A 20,603-nucleotide genomic window follows, 5' to 3' on the forward strand; every position below is an offset into this window, starting at 1 on the left:
GTTTTCACTGCTGTGATCCTGCTGCTGCGCAGCTGTCTGCATGAGGAGAAAGACACTGGTTTCTCTCAAGTGACTGAAGATCATCAGAGGGTTCATGGATCATTTCTGACGTCTGGATCTGAACTTCACTGATAAAAACCTTCTCCATCCTCAGTCATCTCTCTCACTGTGTTCAAGGTGTTGTGAGAGCAGTGTGGATCAGTCAAGACGCTCCGTATTACGCAGCTTGTTTCCACTGTTTCCTTGTAAAACAAACATGACAAGACTCTTCCATCTTTAGTTTTGGCTGTGAAACACCACCTTCTGTTCCAGCCGTGGCTGAGCTCCGTCACCAGTTCATATCTGAGGTGACCACGACTCGTAGTGTTAAGAATTGATGGAGAAATGAGTAGGTCAAGCCCATCGTGGTGAATAGGTCAGGGGTCGTGACCTTAGTGTCCGGCAGATGACAACTTCCTTGAGACCTGCGTTATTGTGGGTCACAAACCAGCTATTTTGCGCAGAGCGCCCCCACCTGGGGAGAAAAGAAAAGACATTGGCTGAGGCACAGAGGCGGCAGCTTGCTCAGCAGGGGGCACATCAGACTCAGGCTAACCAAGACAGAATTCACAGTGTGAAAAGCCTCAACCTCTTGAAAAATCTCAGGATGGACCATTTATCTTCGACAGCCAGTGGTTAGGAGTCTTGTATGAGTCAGTTTAGTTGGTTCGGCTTTTGAATCTATAGGAGGTTTTGGTGACTTTATTCATATAGAGTCACGTCTCCTCCGCGACTCCCCTCTCATGATAAGATAAGCCAGATAACCAGTGTAGCTGTGGTTCAACCATACACACTGCGATGTGTCCAAACCCCAAACAGACGACATGCGCGGCGACTCCACAAGCGGAAAGCTGAGCTGGCTTTTTTCAAAACATATTAGCATTTCCCGTCGTCTCTGTGCGGGAGAAGATTGCACAGCGTGGTGTTCCATGGCACTGAGTGATGACAGTCTGCTGTCCAGGTCAGTTTTATTTAATAAAAGCCTCCTCTCCCCTGGGGCCAGGTAATTCCCGGGAGATTAAGGTGATGGAGTGGAGATAAAGACGGCGGCCGAGGTCAGGTTGAGCCCAGGGAGAGCACACGCGGTGCTTCATAAGCTCATAGACCATTTCGCAGCGAGTCCGCCGCACACAAACCTATCGTAGGTCGTGCCACCCTGCAGCCAATCACGGCGCTCCAGACCTCATCTCTGTGTTCAGCCCTTCGGCACATTTATTCTTTCTGATTTTACTCACGGGAGAATAAACTGCCCGCGAGCCAGGGAGATTACAATCCAAGTCCAAAGCTGCATATTAGATATTTTACAGCCTTATCGACCGCTTCCTTCATCTCGCCGCGCTGCAGCAGCACGCCGGTGCTTCCGGCCCTCGCCGCACTTGATTAGAGCGCCTTGACGTGTGTTTATGTCGGCTGAAAACGCAGCTTGTCCTATTAGCATAATCAACATATTAGCGCGGCGGAGATTGCTGCACAGATTCCCGCCTCGGGGGAAACGTCTCGGACGACGGATTCAAATCGACAGCACGGAATCGTGGAGTTGCTTTCCTGTCTGTTTGGCATCGTGCAATAGCAACAACGGTGTCTTCTGCCGACGTCTGGAGACGACCTTCACTGTGAGACGACAGCTGTCCTCCTCTCACACGTGGCAGCTCCGCTTTCACTGTCGTCTCTGTTCTGCAATGAGTCATGGAAGCGACATCTTGGTGCTTTCACTTTGGTTGTCTGCATTAGCTTCTCCACCTCCTGCAACACTAGGTGTAAGCTCCTCCTTAAACCCAAGATGTCAGTCGTGTCAATGTACAATGTGTCTGTCATACCCTGCACATTTTTTAAAATGTATTCATTTATTTTTATTCCTTCTTGCACAATGTAGCAAAGCACTTTCCTCGTGTGTGGGGTCCTCACTGACACAGGCGATGAAGTGGCTTCTGGTTTCCTCATATTGTGTGCCAGTGGTGGGTTTATTGTTGAGTTTGACCGAGGCTTTTACCCTCCACACATGAAGGATTGTGGCACGTTGGTGAACCACTAAAAGCAAATTATCAAGGGAGCAAACAAACAAAAAAAACAGCAGTTTTGTTGCAATGAATATGCAATCTAGGGTATGTACTCCCAATTTATAGTTTCCCCCGAGGAGGAAGTGCTAATGAAAATACTTACCACCCGCTGTCTTGATCAAACCTTCGCTCACAGAAAGAGTCTCTTTGTTGTGTGACTATCTTTGAGAGAAGGAGGATGTACATGCAGCAGGGGTGATGACCTCACCTTATACCAGGGGTCACCAACCTGGTGCCCGCAGAGACCAGGGGACCACCTGTGGAGACGTTAAAATTTGCATCTAATAACCGTCTTATTATAAGTACCATCTTACAACCGGAATTGGTTCCGACCAACCGGTTATAAGTCGGACGTGAATTGAATGCCATTCAAAATAGCCGACGCAAGGGTTACAGGTGCTACTGTAGTGGTAAATCCCTGTGTGAGAGTGAGATGCTGGGATACTGTGCTGCCGTAACTGTCGTCCGTGTTGCCGGGCTGCTACGTGTCAAGTGTCTGCTGCAGGTGCGCTGTTCCTCTATGTGTGTGGCCGCTGCATGTGGGAGGGGTTGCCGAGTGAGTGAGGTCTCTCCAGAAGTGAAGAGGTGCCCGGTGCGTGTCCAGCTCTGAATGTGCGCTTCTGTGCAGTTTGGCTGTGACCAAGTCATAAACCAAGTCACGCTCTGTCCCAGACTGGCCTCATCCCTGTCCCAGCTCCAGCCCACAACAGGACATCAAACCCTGGAGTGAGCGCTCCAGCACCTCCCCTGTGACACTCTACCACGGTCCAGTGTGGAGACAGGAAAGGTTTTACACCTCAATATGAAGAAACAACAGTCAGTAAATGGAGCTAACGGGACACGTCTGCATACAGAGGCTGCGTTATACACAATAACAGAGCGCCTCGTGGGTCAGCTGATCGGTCCGTGCACGTTATGGTTTTTCTGGCTTTTTTCGGGGGCGTTCGAGTTCTGGATTTTCGTTCGAAATCCGAAGCAAAAAATCTCGAGATTTTTGTTCGAACTCCGTTTTGTTCAAATTCCGTGACGTTCGAAAACCGAGGTACCACTGTACACACACACACACACACGTATATATATATATATATATATATATATATATATATATATATATATATATATATGAAACACATTGTGAATATTTAAATTGGAAATGTTTCAGATTAAAAACATCTAAGTCTAATCACTTTTTTTATTTTCATTTGTCACTTACCCTCCTTTCTTTGGGTTTGACAGCACCTCTCCACGGTCACAGTATATAACCGAGCCCCTTGGGATATTGAATTGCCCACCCCTGTGCTAAACCCTGGACACCTTTGCAGACCCGAACCTGTTTTTGAGGAGCTTGTTTTTCTAAAAAACCACCATCAATGTAGAGCGTCCAACACTCAAACTAAGGCAGATGTCTTAATGCGCAGCCTCATTTCATAGGTGAGCAAGGCTGACTGTAATAGATTTCCTGGTGTTGGGATTCCAGCGAGGTGCCTTCACAGCAATTTGCATTTAGACATGAGGGGGGATGTTCCTGACTCCACTGGGAGGGAAATTGCTGCAGCGCTCGTCTTGGGGGCTGCGGCTTCCTCACAGGGTGCGTTCGCATTTTGAACTACGGCCATCTTCATTTACATGAGAGGCGCTCACCGCTAGCTTCATTTTTCTTTGAGTATTTCACTGGACGTGGAGAACATGCATGTGTCCGGGTGGCAGGTTCAGCCAGAGAGTCAAGACCTCACGGTCATGGAAAGGCCACGCTGAGGACTGAGGTGGACTGGACACCAGCGTGACCCAGACGGTCGACTCAGTTTATTGGTCTGAGGTTTCACTCCTTTTCCTCTGAAAAAGCATGTGACTTATAGAGAGAAACACGTAGAAGCATTTATCTACTAGACTACATGTTCATATGAATCCCAGTATGAGGAATAGATTCAAATATCAATTCATATTCTCCCCCACTAGGAGGTACATTCCTAGAAGTATTGACAGTGGGGCGAGCAACAGATGATTCAACCGGGCCAAGGTCTGAATTAGCACCTGACCACCGCCGACGTGTCCAAGCCACGGCACGAGTCAGACTCCCGAGACCCTCTCTGCTGGCTGGGCATCTCTAGAAATAAAGATCGTGATAAAAGCATATCTTGTTTACTACACTCTCTGTCTCCTTCCTCTCCTCCTGTTGTTTTGAGGAGAGAGCTTTTATCCAATCAGAATCTGGCTAGCTTGTATCTGAGCAATAGTTGCGACAGCCAATCAGATTACGAGTAGTTGAGGGTGAACGTTGAACGTGACCTCTCTTTGATGAACTGAGCCACCACGATGTTTGTTAGCAGAGAAACCCAATGTATTTTTAACCCACAACGACTGGAGGTGCGTAAACAATATGGTTGTACTCAGAAAGACTTGTTCCATCAACAGTTTTTGGACTGATCATTCTAAAAAAAAACGTTCAGAATCGAATGTATTGCCATGGTCAGTGGGGATCCCACCAACTAGGAAAGTTCCTTGGAATAAAGTGCTGACAAAAAAATGCTCATGATTCCGCTTTTATTTTGTCATGTGAGTCTTGTTTTGTTTTCTCCCTCCGTTCTTCCTGTTTCTTTGGCACACGGCTGGAGCCAAACAACCCCTGATTACCAGAGTATTGGAGCACCTGGACTCCAGCACCGTGTGCCAGATCGTCTCCTCTAGTTTCTGCGACACTCTCCTTTTGCTCCCTGTGATCGTCTCCATTTGTTTCCTGTGATCGACTCTTCTAGTTTCCCTGTGTTGGCTCCACTAGTTCCCTGTGATTTCTCCGAGTTCCTGTGATTTGGACTCTTGTTCCCTGTGGTAAATTGGCTCTCTGTTGTTCGGTCTCTCTTTCTGTGTGCTAGCTAGCTTGTTGTTGATTACTTACCCTGGTGCCTGAGTTGGCGTTTTGTCTCTTCGTGTTTCCTGGTTTCTTTAGTCACTATCTCGGCTCATTGTGTTTTTGTCAATCTGTTTCCAGATTTGTGTTTGTTTGTTTCTCCCGGTTCAGTGACGTTTTCTGTTTGGACTTTTACTCATGTTATGGACTTAGTTACGCCGTTTGCACTTTCAGAGTTTGCTTTTGTTTCTCCCGGTTCGGTGACGCTTTCAGTTATGGTTTTATTGTTTGTTAAACATGAAAATCATTTCTAACTCGCTCCTGCCTCCTGTGCCTATCACCACCTGCGCTTGGGTCGTGACTCACAACAAAAATAAATAACAACAAGGCTGTTCACGAATTCAACAGTCTGACGGCTGAGGGGAAGAAGCTGTTCCTGTGACGGGACTTGATTTTCTTTTGGCGTTTCCCATTGGGGGTCGCCGCAGCGCATCGTCTTCCTCCATCTCAATACACGATTTTTGTTGGAGGACAATTAAAAAAAATAGAAAAAATGATTGCTTACAGCACGTCGGGGGGCGCTGTTATTCAATGCCGTTTAGTGGAACGTTCTCTCTGTAAAACGTTTTCAGCGTCGGAACCTCGGAGGAGCAGACGCTCATCCAGCGTTCTAACTCACAACAGCAGTGACAGTTGCTTGTTGGAGATATTCCAAAAACAAATGGTCAGCGGAAACGTTAAAATGGTGAATAAACCAAACGCTCCTTGTGTCACTGAATGCTGGACAGCGTTGAGAAGCTTTGTAGTCAAAAGAGTGACTTATTCTGAAAACAGCTGAGAGTTACCAAGAAACTACAACACATTGTGTCACAAATAAATAAAACTTAATGGAATAATAAAACAAACGGCGCACACTGTCGCCCAGTTGCAGGGGGATCTCTACTTGCATGGATCCAGTCTTGAACGGTAATGTAGTGGCTACTGTCAGAAAAAGGTGGAGCTCTCTGCTGTGTCACAGTTCCAATCTGGACTTCAGCGTCTAACATGGAATAGGCTGGTGTTGTTGTTTATTTGGGGTCATTTAATTTTTTTCTCTCTTTCTCTTCCAGCACTTTGGCCATGGCTGTTGTTTGCGAAGCTGGGGAAGGTCAAAGTCACTGCTGTCTTCTGTCCGGAGCGCTCGTCCTCGTGGTCACAATGAGCTCCAGATCTTCAGAAATGTCATCCAAGAGTGAGAGAGCCGCTGGCACTGCATAACAGACGCTGTAAGTACCGACTCAGACTCTGCCCCCAGCTCACCGGGGAGCTGGAGCCCAACGCGGGTTGAAATTTACCTCCACGCCAATGACATCACTGCATTATTCATCGCGCCTTTGAAGGGAACCTCTTCGCTAAAGGCTGGCAGGTAGCATTAATTATCATAAATGCAGCCGCCGTATATGTAGATGTAATGTATTCATGTTGCATGTTCATTGCATTAAACATCGACGTCGACTTGAAAATGTCACACTTTAGTGCCCTGCACAGCAAAGTCCTGCAGCCTCTGCTGGATACACAATCGAGTCTTTGGTGCCACAAACACTTACTCAGTCGCTGACTTTCCCCCGACAAGGTGGGGGGCACCGAACCCCACTTGAACAATATGAGTCCCTCACCAATGGCACATGAATGTCTTCACACAAGGTCATGTTGTCAGTACTTTGCTTACAGCGTGCCTACTTCACACCATGTGCTTCTGGTGACACAGTTCTGTGCCGACTTGACAGGCGTGTGACGGGAGACGTGGATCATGTTGAGAAATGTCAGGGCAGCGACACCGTCGTGGCCGACGATCTCCAGAGACAGGAGGAACAGCGTGTTCAGCAGTGTGCTGGCACTTGGTATCAGCAGACTCCACTTTACTCTCTGAGTGTATGCAGACATTATCGGCAGATGTAGGACCTTGTCAGGCGAACACACACTCCACCAACAACGCCGTCGCCTCTTCATCACCAGCCAGATTCATTTCTCAAAAGAGCTCCGAGTCTTTGAACTGAGATTGCCTCGGTATCCCTGCGTCTAAGTGACTGTGTACTGTTGGTGAGTGGGTTTCAGCCGCGCCTGGAACAGTGTGTCAGCTGGGTTTTGTTTCAAGTCAAGCGCCTGTCTTGAAAATGGCGATTTCACTCCTGAAGGGCAACAACTCCCCACCCCCATTCGCCTCCGTACCCCACCCACACAAAGGGCAAGAAAGGCAAACCCGAAGGGAGAAGCGCACAACATAATGTCATCGTGTAACTGCGCCACGGCAGTGAGAGCCTCCCCTCAGCTCCGACCGCAACGGTGGGGGTTGAGGTCTTAAGCCTTGAGGCAACGGTTTCCTGGGACAAGCACAAGTCAAACACCTCTCTGGGATTTTTCTCCTCTCTGACGCAAGATGGATTTAAGATGCATCTGCCAGAGGCCTTGTTTTACAAATTGCTGTCCAGAAGGCAACAGAAGGCTGGAGGCCTTGTCTTCTGTGATGAATTGGCCCCTTTGTAATGGCGCTTACAGTGGAGCACATTAATGGGAATCTTTTGTTCCCTGAATGAAAGTAAATTAAATTAAAAAAGAAGAACTTTTTTGCCATTCGCTGCACGAACGCCAGTGTTTTAACCAGCATGACTGGTTCAACCTCACCATGAGAGACAGACAGTCCCCAGAAACAAGGCCATCTCACCAGGGAGTCAGTTGGTCAGAGGTCGAGCATTCGTACAGTGTTCGGGCCAATACAGAGAACATCCTGGAAGAGCTGTTTATGTCCGACCTATGTCAGCAGCCTCTTTCACAGCAGAGGAGAGAAGGTTTGCAGCTGAAATTGAGGCCGTACAGTGATATTTGTCAGCCTGTCAGACGGGAATATGTTCATGCAACATGGCATGGACGATGATTGAAAGGGTTTTCTCCAAAGGTGAGTTGGACACTTTACATTTACTGCCCCGTTTTTTCATATGTGACCATGACAACCAGGAAAATGGTTTGTCTTGTCCAGCAGCACTTTTTACCTTCGTATGTTTGGGCATCACTCTAGTATGTACTCTAGTTTTTGGCCTCCTACTACCACAACCTCCTGACAGAGGTAGAATGTTATCCGTATATGTATAAAAACGTGCGACGTGCGTCCACATCGGAAGTAATTCCGAACTAAGCCACGTAGCATTGGGGTTGTTGGCCCCAAGGCCAGGCCCACTTCCTGCACCACCAGCCCCTCTGCACCCGGAGCGGGGCTACGCACGTCCAAGACTCTCAGAGTAGAATCGCTGAGCCTTTGTCCAGGTAGTTGTAAGGACTCATGTCATATTTTCTTTGCTACTCCACTTGAAAGAGCATTAGCAGGGAGATGCAGGAATCCACTCACTGTCCACGTCATATATTCACGTTGGGAAAGTTGCCTTTGGCATCCTATACTGAGGAAAGGGGCAGCCTTCAGCTTCATAAATTGACTCATTGGCAGTGAAAAAAAGATGTAGGTTGGGGTTAGGGTGAGCCATGGGATGGCGCTCCATTCATTCTACGTTTAATAACGTCAGATTGAAACATGTGTTTTAGTCACCGTGTCTTTCAGTGGTGTCACTGAGAAGGAGCGCCACATAAGGGGTGACAGTAAATAGCAACTGGCATCCAGTCTCTTTCAGCGTCTCCTCCCCACGATGCTCCGTGCATTCCCGCCCACCACGTGTGCTGCTCCTCTCGCCACACGACACCCGAGCCTCACCCAAGCCTGCAGTTATATGGAAGTGAAACTCTCCCCCCCGCGCATGATGCTGTAACGCACGATCCATGCCGCCCTGTCTGGAACGCTACGGAACTATACTCTTATTTCAGTCCATTGAAACACATGACATGCTACACTGAAGGCTGCCTTTTTCCTCAGTATAGGACGCAGAAGTCCACTTTCCTAACGTCAGTATATGACACCAGGGGAGGGAGGATGGGTTGTTCTGGGCCAGGGTTTGTTTGCTTTACCTTATACCCTTGTAATGCTGCCTCCTGGATCATGTCTCCAGCATATCATGGAAACACCTCTGGATTTAACAGAGCCTTGGTCCGTGACCTGACCTCTGAAGGGGCCCGACTCATGGATTTATTCTCGCAGTGTTTGTTTTGACATTATCCTACAGCATGCAGTCTGTCTAAAGCAAGCCTGTCCCAAAGCCTAAAACTGGCATTTGTGCTTGAAACAAACAAAGAGTCAGATGTCGATCTTTTATCTGTATTTTTCCCTCTTCTGCCGTCTTCCCCAGACTCCTTGTTTTCGCTCCATTGTCAGCGTCTTCAAGCATTTCTGCCCAGTTTCTCGCTTTTGCTTCTGCAAATGTTTTTCGCCCCCAGCGAGATATCGATCCAAATGTTCACCCGCTGTAAGGAGACAGAGGCCGGCGTTCGCAGGCATCAGTCGGCGGGGAAGCACTATTGATTGCACTTAAAGTGACAAGATTGAAGAGACCCACTTTGACACGTTATCCCGACACCGCCAACGGACAAAGTGCGGCTCGCAGCATTGCTCTCAGCTCTCATCATGAGTGGCCGGACACCTATGAATCCATTCTCATATGCTGTCATTGGCCGCTGCTTTCCGCGTGGTCACTCCAGTGTCTTGTGTGATGTCCAGCTGACGTCCCATCGGTGCGAGCGTGTGTCGGTTCCATCGCTGACCACGTGCTTTTCTGTAGCGGTGAGTGTGTTGTGCTCGGATGAGCTCCGGTGAAGTGAATGACTCGTGGCTGTAGCTCTTCGATATAAACAACAGAAGAAAGACTACATACATTTTAGAGCAGGTGTCACCGACCTTTGAGCAACTGTGAGCTTCTCCAAGGGCCTGTGTGACCAGTCAGTAGACACTTCTGAAATCACCATATATAATGGATGATAAATGATATTCCTCTCAAATACTTCTCTCATTGCTGAGTTGTCAGAATTATTCCCACAAAACCAAACATAAGATGGCTGTTACATGGAAGTGTAAATTATTATTATAATTATCTTTTCAAAAGGGCCGGTCCCCTGGTCCCTGTGGGCTGCCTGGTGCCTGTCAGAGCCATGTTGCTGAGCCCTACCTTAGATCCAGTGCTGGGTCGGGTCCTAAGTGAGGCCCTCCGTCTGAAGATTCTCACCTGGACACATTCAGGAACAGTTTCGTTCCTGCTGCTGAACGTTAGACACTTCATTTGTACATCTTCCAGACTAGTATTTGTCTCGTATTTATTTATTTTTGGACATATAGTTTTGTTTTTGGAAACCGGAGGCCTCAGACCGAAATTTTGTTGCCATAATACGGTGATATGTTTTTGTGCAATGACAATAAAGAAAGTCTAAGTCTGAGCAGCCCAATAACTCCGATCACTGTTTGAGTCAGTTTAGGTTGGGACCCCCCACTTTTTTGTCCCCAGCACACACAAATCCTATAAGCCATCATAACCGTGGATATTTTCCGTAGTAGAGAAAATTCTGACGCTCCTGAACGCGTGAAAAATAGTCAAAGCAAACTGTGGCAATGGCGTTTGCGCTGCAGTGGACGCTGTGTGTGTATTATTGTTCTAGTGTGGACCAATGTTTGACAAGACACTCATCTTATGAGGACAGGATTTTGGCCAGTCCACGTTTTTAGGGTGACAACACTAAATTAACTGGGACATTACGACGGGGTTTGTGTATCCTACTTATCCTATCATTCTTGACAAAACACTATCCTTGTGAGGACCGTATGACATTGCGAGGACGTTTGCCTGGCGGTTAAGCCTGAATTTGAGGATGAAAACATCAAAATAACTTTTTTTTTAACCATTCTAAATGGGTTCCAGTCTGGTTCAGAGTCCTGGTTCAGGTGAGCCATGTGTTTTGGATGGTTAGGTTTAGAGGGAGAGGCTGGGGAAAGGGTGATGGCCATCAGAGGTGCTCACAAGGACAGAAAAACCAAGGTGTGTGTAAGAGTGAAGGGGCACTGAATGACAGCCACAAAGGTTTAAGTGGACCAGTAAATAATGAGGAAGATGTTCCTCTGTTCACGCGCGCTCGGCCCCCACCGTGTGAGGAAGCAGTGGTGGAATATCTGTAAATGCGTTCTGGGCTTCAGAGGGGGTTTTCTCTCTTTTGTTTTGCTGCGTGTGCGTCTTTGAAAGAGCCTTAGCCTGATATAGCCTCTGCTGCGCTTCTGATCATTCATCAGGTGAAATTGCTTTCTTCTAACACGAGGCTGTCAGCGAGACGTAACAGATGTAGCCATGCAGAGCAACACATGATTACAGGGTAATAACGCCCCGAGGTCACAGCAATGTGACCTCATTCGCCGCAGCTTGTTGGCGTGAAAACACCGGTGGCTCCATGAGCGCGTCCTCGGCTGTCTGCCTCACGCGACTGCTGCGGCGGCTGCTCTCCCTAATTGTGGTTTTAAAATGGAATGGAAGTGATGTGACTTCTCACTTTTTGAAACGGCTCTGGAGGAGAGTGTGACAGTGGTGTTGTGGGGATCATTTGAATAAGCCTCACCGTCGGATTGGTCCTTGTCCTCGCCTTATTTTTATACAAAACACCTGTGTGGTCCATCCGACCGTTACACTTTTGATGAGGAAACAAATATTACCATGATCCATTTGTGTAATTACAGCATATTACCGAGTAAACATCAGAAAGCCGAATCAGCTTCATGGCCGTGGTCAGTGGGGATCCCACCAACTAGGAAAGTGCTTTGGGTTAAAGTGCTGTCATGATAAAATAAATAAGGAATAAGGTGGTTTGCTCTCTCCGGGTCACCGGAGAGTTCTTGCCTCACGTCTGCTTGTGAAATCACATCACTGCCATGCGATCAGAGATATTGGTCATCGAGAGGTTCAACCAGCAGCAGAACCAGGTGTCATATTTGTCAAATTTGCTGAAGAAAAAAAGAAGAAAAAAAATACTCTTCATGCAAACTGTTGAGAAAATTTAAAAAACTGTACTTCATGAATACAATTTTGAACAAAATAAATATCAAAACAATGTCTAAATATTGCGGATCAGAGGGACAGCACATGTGCTCAGGTGTTTAGGAGACCAAGTCAGAGAGGCTGGATGGAGATGGTTTGGACATGTACAGAGGAGAGAGAGAGAGAGAGCCAGTACATTGGTAGATGAAGATGTTGAGATGTTGGAACTGTCAGGCAGAAGGTGGAGAGGAAGGCCACAGAGGAGATTGATGGAGGTGGTGAAGGAGGACATGAGGTTTGAGAGCAGAGGAAGCAGAGGACAGATGGAGGAAGATGATCCGCTGTGGCCACCTCTGAAGGGAGAAGCCCAACTAAACAGAAAGAAAAAATCTTTTTCACAAATGAACTCTAAAGGCGATCAGTAAAGTATAAAAGTATCGCATTAAAAATTTCTAATTCATTTTAATTTTAAAAGCTGATCCAACTTGCGTTCATGAACAGTTTTTACTGTTGGGGCGCCATCTCTTTCTTTATTAATTTTTCACCATAGTTACTACCAGAAAGTGGCAGCTGACGAGTCAAGTCAATGACTCACTACTGCCACCATACGTGGCAAGTGTACTAAAGCTGAGCGTCTCGCGGAGCAGAGGTGTGAAACCTCTAGCGGCCTCTAGGAGGCGCTCGCGGCCCAACCATGGGCCTCTGACCTGTGGTTAAGAATCACTGCTTTAAACTACTTGGGTGAATTTAGTTTAGAAAAAAAAAACATTTCCAACACATCACAGAAATATCTGCCCACTCTCAATTGCCAATTGACTGCAAGGCAATATTTACTGGTATAGTACGGACATGCCAGTGAAAATGTACTACCACGGCTTTAGCTGATGTGTTTAGCCAGTGTTCACAGAGGGAACTGAAGTGACCCGTTCTTCAGTGAGCTGCATGGATGGATTCCTCTCGTGCCACTCTTCAGTTTCAGCCTGCCTCCAGCTGGATGTCAGTGTGGAGCAGTGATATCTGGTCATGGTTTATTTTCCCCCTGTTGTCTGCTCACAACTGGACGCTCCAAGTGAGACAGTGTGTCCAAAGCTCTCAGGACTGACAGATAGAGAAGCGCGAGAGTGTATTCTGAGCCATACTGCCGTCCGTCCGCTCACCATGCTGCAGTACTGCATATATATATATATAAAACACATCAACGGTGGCGAGCCAATGCTTTTGCATTTGAATTTTGGCCCATTGAAGGACCCGTAGAGGCGTGTTATACTTTTATGATTCATATTTTAAATTGCTATATTGAGCTAAAGTGCCTATTTGAGACGGCCTTATTTTATTTTAGAATTTTATTTATTTAACTGAATCGCTGTATTTGTTTTACAATTTGGAAAACAGCCTTATTTTATTTATTTCATTGTGTAGCTGTTTGTTTGACATTTTTGAAAACAGCTTTATTTTATCTATTTCACTGTATCGCTGTATTTGTTCTACATTCTTGAACCATGCACCTGACCTCACTGGTCTGCTGATGTGCTTGACCTTTACTTTTGGATTTCATTTATAAGGCACAGTTCACCAATGATTTCAAATCTTCTCTTCTTACTGTATTCAATTGATGAGTCATGCACTACAATTTTTTTAATATCCTAGAACTCAAATTCTTTATCAGGAGACCTTTAGCAGATATGACATAAAAATGCGAATAATTCGATTCATTTTTTTGTCGACTGATAGCAACAGTATATATATATATACTGTTGCTGATCTTGTATAACTATATGAAAGAAGATGAACAAAACTGTAGACAGTTATCTTGAGGGAAAGAATCATGATAAAAATATGTATTTTTTTTTTTTATTAATCAGCTTCAGCTGAGAAAAACATCTGTCCAGGAGACTCTAGCGTCGACTGAGTTCATCTCTGTTGACCATTATATGACCCGGATGTTTTTGGTTTTGTTTGACAAGTAAATGTTTAAACAGCTTCTTGTGTTACAAAGCCACAAAGAGTCAGGAGGGAAAAGGGCTGGGGGCGGGGCTTCAAACTCCCAGCTCAAGCCTGCTCTCAGGTCACGCGCGGTGGCCTCTGAACATCTTGATCTAGTGAGCTCTCTCTCTCCAGCGGACCGACCTAAGCCGCCTCTGATTGCTCACTCCCTTTAGCTCCGCCGTCTAATCCCAGCAATTACCACCTCACCTTCGGCTTGTGAGTTCCGCGAGTGAAGATGGCAACAAAGATTGACGAGAAAATCACTCTGCGACAACACGACAGGTGTCTTCTCCTGCTCTTAGTGAGCTCTCCATCTCTCCTCTATTGCTGGAACGTCAGCATTACTGAAAATGAAACTGCACACCACGCTGCCACATTTTTATTTGCAGCATTATAGGCTTTCTTTGACATTGTCAGAATTGAAGTGGGGTTTAAAACTGAGCTTTTTTCTCCATTATTTTTGCTGTTTTTGGGCGCCCCTGCTCGAAACTAAGGTGATTCTTTGTTCCTCTCGAATGACCAGGAGCTAAAGATTGAGGAACCTCAACACTTCCCCCCCTTTTCACTCAACAAGTCCCAAGTTTCTGAGGTCAGTCCTCGACAAACTTGGCAGCCGGTGCTGTGTGGTGAAGCAGGACCTTTTCATCTAGGAACAGGAGGCAATTTGTTTTATTTCACTTGAAGTTTGGTGAACGCCGAGCATCCGCTGAGTGCTCTGATGTTTCTGGATCACTGCAGGAATGGTTCTGGAGGGATCCAAAATGAGCTTCAAGGAAGTGTGATGGCAGGCGATAGCTGCTTCTCGGCTCCTCATCATTTGCTCCGATTGATAGTTAGGTAAGTAAACAACATGATATGGTAACTGCTTGAGAGAAGAGGGTGGGGAACGTGAGCTCAGTTTCTATGGCACATTTCTTTTTACTTTTGTTGCCTGTGGGTTTTGGTGCTACCAATGACGCAGAAGAGTCAAGTGCAAACTCCAGTGTTTAGCACTCAGAAAACAGCATGTGGGTATCGATCCATGGGCAGAGCGGCTCATCGACTGGATCCAGTGCTGGGTCTGGTCCTAAGTGAGGCCAAACCAATCACCGTCTGAGTCAGTTTAGGCAGGGACCCCCCACTTTTCTGTCCCCACCACACACAAATCCTGTAAGTCATCATAACCATGGATATTTTCCGTAGTAGAGAGTCTAGTCTGCACAAGATGTTCGTACTTCACTCGAGAGGAAGGAAGAAAAATAGTCAAAGCAAACTGTGGCTATGGCGTTTGCGCTGCAGTGGACGCTGTGTGTGGAGGTGTACATGTATTCATGTGCCAGTGTTTGACAAGACACTCATCTTATGAGGACATTTTGCTTTGTGCAGACATTTCTGGCCAGTCCACGTTTTTAGGGTGAAAACATCAAAATAACTGGGACATTATAAGGGGGTTTGTGTATCCTACTTATCCTATTATTCTTGACAAAACACTACGCTTGTGAGGACCATATGAGATTGCGGGGACATTTGCCTGGAGGTTAAGCCTCAATTTGAGGATGAAAACATTAAAATAACTGGGTCCTAACTGGGTTCCAGTCTGGTTCAGAGTCCTGGTTCAGGTGAGCCATGTGTTTTGGATGGTTAGGTTTAGAGGGAGAGGCTGGGGAAAGGGTGAGGTTTTGGTGCTACCAATGACGCAGAAGAGTCAAGTGCAAACTCCAGTGTTTAGCACTCAGAAAACAGCATGTGGGTATCGATCCATGGGCAGAGCGGCTCATCGACTGAGTGGAATTCCCCTCGTGCTTCACTCTTTTTCTTTTTAATAGAGAAAATGTTTGTCATCGAGCAGACATTGTTTGACTGGCTACATTTCCACTCAACACTGAAGAAAACCCAGCGTGTCACGCGCAGCCAACGTGAACTCAAAGGACACTTTAATGAATGGAGCGTGGGGAAGGCAGCAGGATGGGCTGTCACAGCGCCGGCAAGATTATGCTCCATTTCTGATGTAGACGCTGAATTATTGATGTCACGGCAAGCAACATCTCACTTTGCTAAAATGAGGTTGTTTCAAGCCCAACACTGGTTTCCCTGCGTTTCTGTGAGGCTCTCTTGTTAAACGCTCACATGCTTCAGCCGCGTTGTGATGCTCTCGCTCTGCATGAATGCACAGGTCCCTGGACCAGTGCATGTCCTGTGTTACGTGACTTGTGTGCCTGTGGAGGAGGGGGACGCTTTCGTGAAATATGGAAAATGCAAAATGAAAAAAGAAACAACGTTTAATGATGTAAACTTAAAAGCCAAGCTTTGGTAGTTGAGTATCAAGAGGTTTTTACGTGAGAGAAGTAAATCTCGCTCCAATCTGCTGCCGTCTTCACCCGGTCCGTCTCTTCATTTGTCCGCATGGATGCCTCACTTTAGTTCTGTAGCTGTGGATGCATTTCCGTCATTTAGTGATGTCTGATGTTTGTCTCGGATTTTCCCGTTAAATATATGTTGAAAAGAACCATGATCGTGTTCAGCCCTCTGATGCAGTGTTTCCCGCTTGTTTCTTCCTTTCTGCTTTGTTCTAATATATATATTATATATATATATATATATATATATATATATATATATATATATATATATATATATATATATATATATATAATATTGCACTTTAATGGTAGAAGAATATTTGCCATAAGAAGCCACATTTTTCAATTTGAATGAGTATGAATTTGGTATCTGACTGAACCAAATGATGGAGCCATACATGCATTTAAACAACAAAATATGGTTTATTTTGCATCAGTTAACAACAGCACAATAAATCACCACGGTGGCTATGTTCAAATTTTGATATCACCTTATTGAAACTAAAGCTCTTTTCATGTCTTGAAAATATTATATAAGAATTTCAAGTCCATTCAGAGTGGTGTAAACCCTGGTCATTGTGTTCAGGGATGATTCCTCTCCTCCATGTTTGTTGTTGTTGTTCTCATCCTAGCTGCCACATGTCTTGGCAGACCTACTGTCACCAGTGTTGGCGGTGATCCTCCTGCATGCAGTTCTGTTTGACGCCACAGGGGGCAGCAAGAGGACTTTTTGTTTCTTTTTTATTTCTTGCAAAACTTTTTTTTTGTCAGCTATGATGCACATTCACGCAGCTTTCATCAGTGTTTATAACACTGTTGCCGTCCTGCCATCGCCTCGTCTTCGTCACGGGAAATAGGAGCGTCGATGCACATATTTCATCTGGTTTCGTATGACGGAATTAACTCTGCAGCAGGAGGAGCTCAGACCTGGGTCAGAAGTGTCAGTCTAATCCCAAACAGCAGGTTCGGAAGCAATAATGCAGCTGCGTTTGGAGTTTTCACTTTGAATTCATTTGTTAGCGCCTGTTATCCCGCCTGCTCCAGCGCGCTACATCAAACTTTAATACCTTAAGCATGAGCTTCTCATATGCTAATATATTTTCATCATCTAAAGATTTTTGAGAATCAATTGAGCAGCTGCGGAGGATTAGCGGCTCTCGGCTACAGCTGCGTGCAGTGGCTAAACGCTGTCTGCCGTCGTGCGGCGCCTCTTTCTGCGCCCTGCCACCTGTCTGTACCGTTGGAAAAACACACCGCCACGTTTCCCTCCCCGAGTTTTAATTTGCGTGTAAATGTCAACGTGTGAACTGGGGGTCGCCCGGTGAAGGACCGCTGTCGTGTCTGTTACGGCGCGGTGGCTTCAGTCCAGAGGCAGAAATAGCCGCCAGAGGCGCCGCTCACATCCTGACCTCTACTCCGGCGGCGTCCATTACAGCAGCCAGGTGACATGTGCTCCCCAGCAACCACCAATTAAGGCCAGATATCCCTCACGTACGGAGCGCGGCTTCATCAAGGCTGCGAAGACGCAGCTTAAGTAAACAGTAATTACTGGAACCGGGCCATTGATTACAATCCCAGCGCTGACGCTCCTCGCGGGAATTCTTCAAGGAGCATCTCCAAATTTCTGCTTGATGCGTCGTGTGATCGCGCGGCTCACAAGAAGAAAAAAAATGGGAAAAAAAATCAATTATTCTGGGCACCATTTTTCCTCCCACTTCGGCTCATTCAGACGCGGAGATGGATGACGGCTCCTCGCTGCGGAGCATATATTCACACTCCGGCGTTTACTGCCTGATGATAAATCTATTCACCGCCGCTGAATTATGCATGTCATATAGATCTGGCCTCCCTATGAAGAGGCAGTGAAAGACGTCGGCATGCAAATTGCGGAAGGTTAAGCGCAGGATCGAAATCTTGTCGTCCGCCGGGGAAGTGGTTGCACTGCCGCACAAAATCGGAGCAAATCTTTTGGGGCAAGAGTGAAAGTGTTTTTGCGGTTACACGTGTCTTAGATGTGGAGGACGTATGAGAACTGCACTGCAAAAACTCTGACTCTTCCTGCCTTATTTTCAGTCGAAATATCTCGCTTTATTTAAGATGCAAGATGGAGGGTCTCTCCACTTGGTTATCTATTATATTTAAACATAAACAAATGATGTTGGAGACAAACTCCACCAATAACTTTCATCTCAAAACAGTTTTCAAGAGAGACTGTAGTGTGTCGTATTTATCCTGAGAATTAGAGTTGTTGTCGGAATGACGGCATTTATTATAATATTTTTTGTGCATGTCGCCCATCCCATTCCTGCCCTGAAAACCTGGAACTTCCTTTCTTTCTGCTGGGATTTCAACAAAGACGGGCCTCAGCCTCGCACCTACGACGGGCCTGTGGCCGATCCACTGGGCAGAGTTGAAAACAAATTCCTCTTCGTATCCCACCTTGTCTTGAGAAGAAGATGGCTTCCTGCACTGAGTGTATGATCATCATAGCTCTTGCGTTGGCTTCCAAGTGTGTGAGCTCCTCCTCAGACCCAGCGAAGACTTCCTCTGACCCTGCTACATCTAAGTGTCCAGTTGCTGTAGACAGAGATACAGTCCAAATCAACAGGTCCTCACTCTCAAGGTGTCAAGTATTCATCTGAAAACCACATGTGCCGGTAGATGTGGATTCTGAAGATGACAAGGATTTATTTATGTATTTTATTTTTATTTTATTTCCATGTATTTCATCTAAAAAAAGGAATACAAAATACAAAGCATTTTACAACAGAATTGACTCAAGTTTGGTTGTCGAAAAAGTCAGGTGGTTGTGTAAATATAGTGACAAACAGTGAAATCTAATATATATCACAGGGTGAAAATATGAATAGAGGGGGAAATGTCATGACTCCGCTCCTGTTCTGTCCCTTGAGTCATGTTTTGGATTCTTCCGCCTCCCTTCCTGTTTCTTTGGCACACGGCTGGAGCCGATCATCCTCTGATCACCCTGATTATAAAGACACCTGGACTCCAGCAGCGTGTGCCAGATCGTTTCTTTCCAGTTCCTTGGACTCTCCCATTGTTTCCCTGTGAGTCTTCTAGTTCCCGGTGATTGCTGCTCTGGTTCCTGAGATTTGGACTCCTCTTGTTCCCCGTGGTAACTCCTCGTTCTCGTGGCTCTCCTTGTTTGGTCTCCCGTTCTGCGCGCTAGCTTACTTTCCTCGTTCTCGTGGCTCTCCTTGTTTCAGTCTCTCGTTCTGCGCGCTAGCTTACTTTCCTCGTTCTCGTGGCTCTCCTTGTTTCAGTCTCTCGTTCTGCGCGCTAGCTTACTTTCCTCGTTCTCGTGGCTCTCCTTGTTTCAGTCTCTCGTTCTGCGCGCTAGCTTACTTTCCTCGTTCTCGTGGCTCTCCTTGTTTCAGTCTCTCGTTCTGCGCACTAGCTTACTTTCCTCGTTCTCGTGGCTCTCCTTGTTTCAGCCTCTCGTTCTGCGCGCTAGCTTACTTTCCTCGTTCTCGTGGCTCTCCTTGTTTGGTCTCCCGTTCTGCGCGCTAGCTTATTTTTTGATGACTGTGTTAAACCCTGGTGCCTGAGTTTAGTGTTTTGTCTCTTCATGTGTCCTGGTGTGTTTCTTGACTATCTTGGTTCATTGTGTTTTCGTCTCCTCTAGTTCCCTGTGATTTTAAGTTAGTTTTCTCCCGGTTCAGTGACGTTTTCTGTTTGGACTTTTTAACTCATGTTGGTGGACTTCTGCTAGTTTGGTTTCTCCCTTTGGACATTTAGATTTTGCTCTGTTTTCTCCCGGTTTGGTGACGGTTTCTGTTGAGTTTCTGTTTGTTTAATTATTAAATATTATTTCTTACTCGCTCCTGCCTCACTGTAACCTTCACCACTCGCACTTGGGTCCAACTCCACGTCCTCAACACGTGGCGTTCGCTCCCCGTTCCCTTGATTCATGACAGGAAATAGGCGAAAGGAAACATCAAGCAACACTTTAGATTGGGTGAGTCAGATATTTACTGTGACAAATTTTGAGACAAGGTGCACAGATGTTCGTATTGGGATGATAGTTATCTCATCCACTGGGGGTACTCTTCCTCGTCTCAAAGGACGACGATGATGATGGCTGGACCGCCACCACATCCCCAGACACGGTATAAGCTTACCGTGCTTAGTATAAGTATAACCGTGGACAGACTGACTGCCTTGAAGTAGTTTGGCTTTCTCTCTCAGAGTGAACGTTCCCCCTCGGAGGTTCGCTCCCTGGCTCCCTCCTAAGCTCCTGCTGCGTAACCTCTACCGCCCTCATCTTTCCAAACGATTCAATAGAAACCACCTGCTGGTGTAAAGGAGTAACTACATCAGGCTCCATAGTTGCAGCTGGACTTGGGCGGCTCAAGGGTTAAGCTATTCAATTCACGACAGTCAATCTTAAGCG

At 46.3% G+C, this 20,603-nt stretch overlaps 1 protein-coding gene across 2 annotated transcripts in view; it reads left to right on the forward strand.

Annotated features, from left to right (window-relative positions):
• The window catches only part of chrm2a (cholinergic receptor, muscarinic 2a), a 103,325-nt gene that overhangs the window by 34,214 nt on the left and 48,508 nt on the right, over positions 1-20,603 (forward strand). For both annotated transcript variants that reach the window (XM_053861946.1, XM_053861947.1), the window contains exon 2: positions 6,051-6,206. The gene's annotated coding sequence lies outside the window, so the exon portion shown is untranslated. The remainder of the gene's footprint in view (positions 1-6,050; positions 6,207-20,603) is intronic.

The sequence above is a fragment of the Synchiropus splendidus genome, chromosome 4 (genome assembly GCF_027744825.2).
Source record: "Synchiropus splendidus isolate RoL2022-P1 chromosome 4, RoL_Sspl_1.0, whole genome shotgun sequence".
Taxonomy (NCBI): Eukaryota; Metazoa; Chordata; class Actinopteri; order Syngnathiformes; family Callionymidae; genus Synchiropus; species Synchiropus splendidus.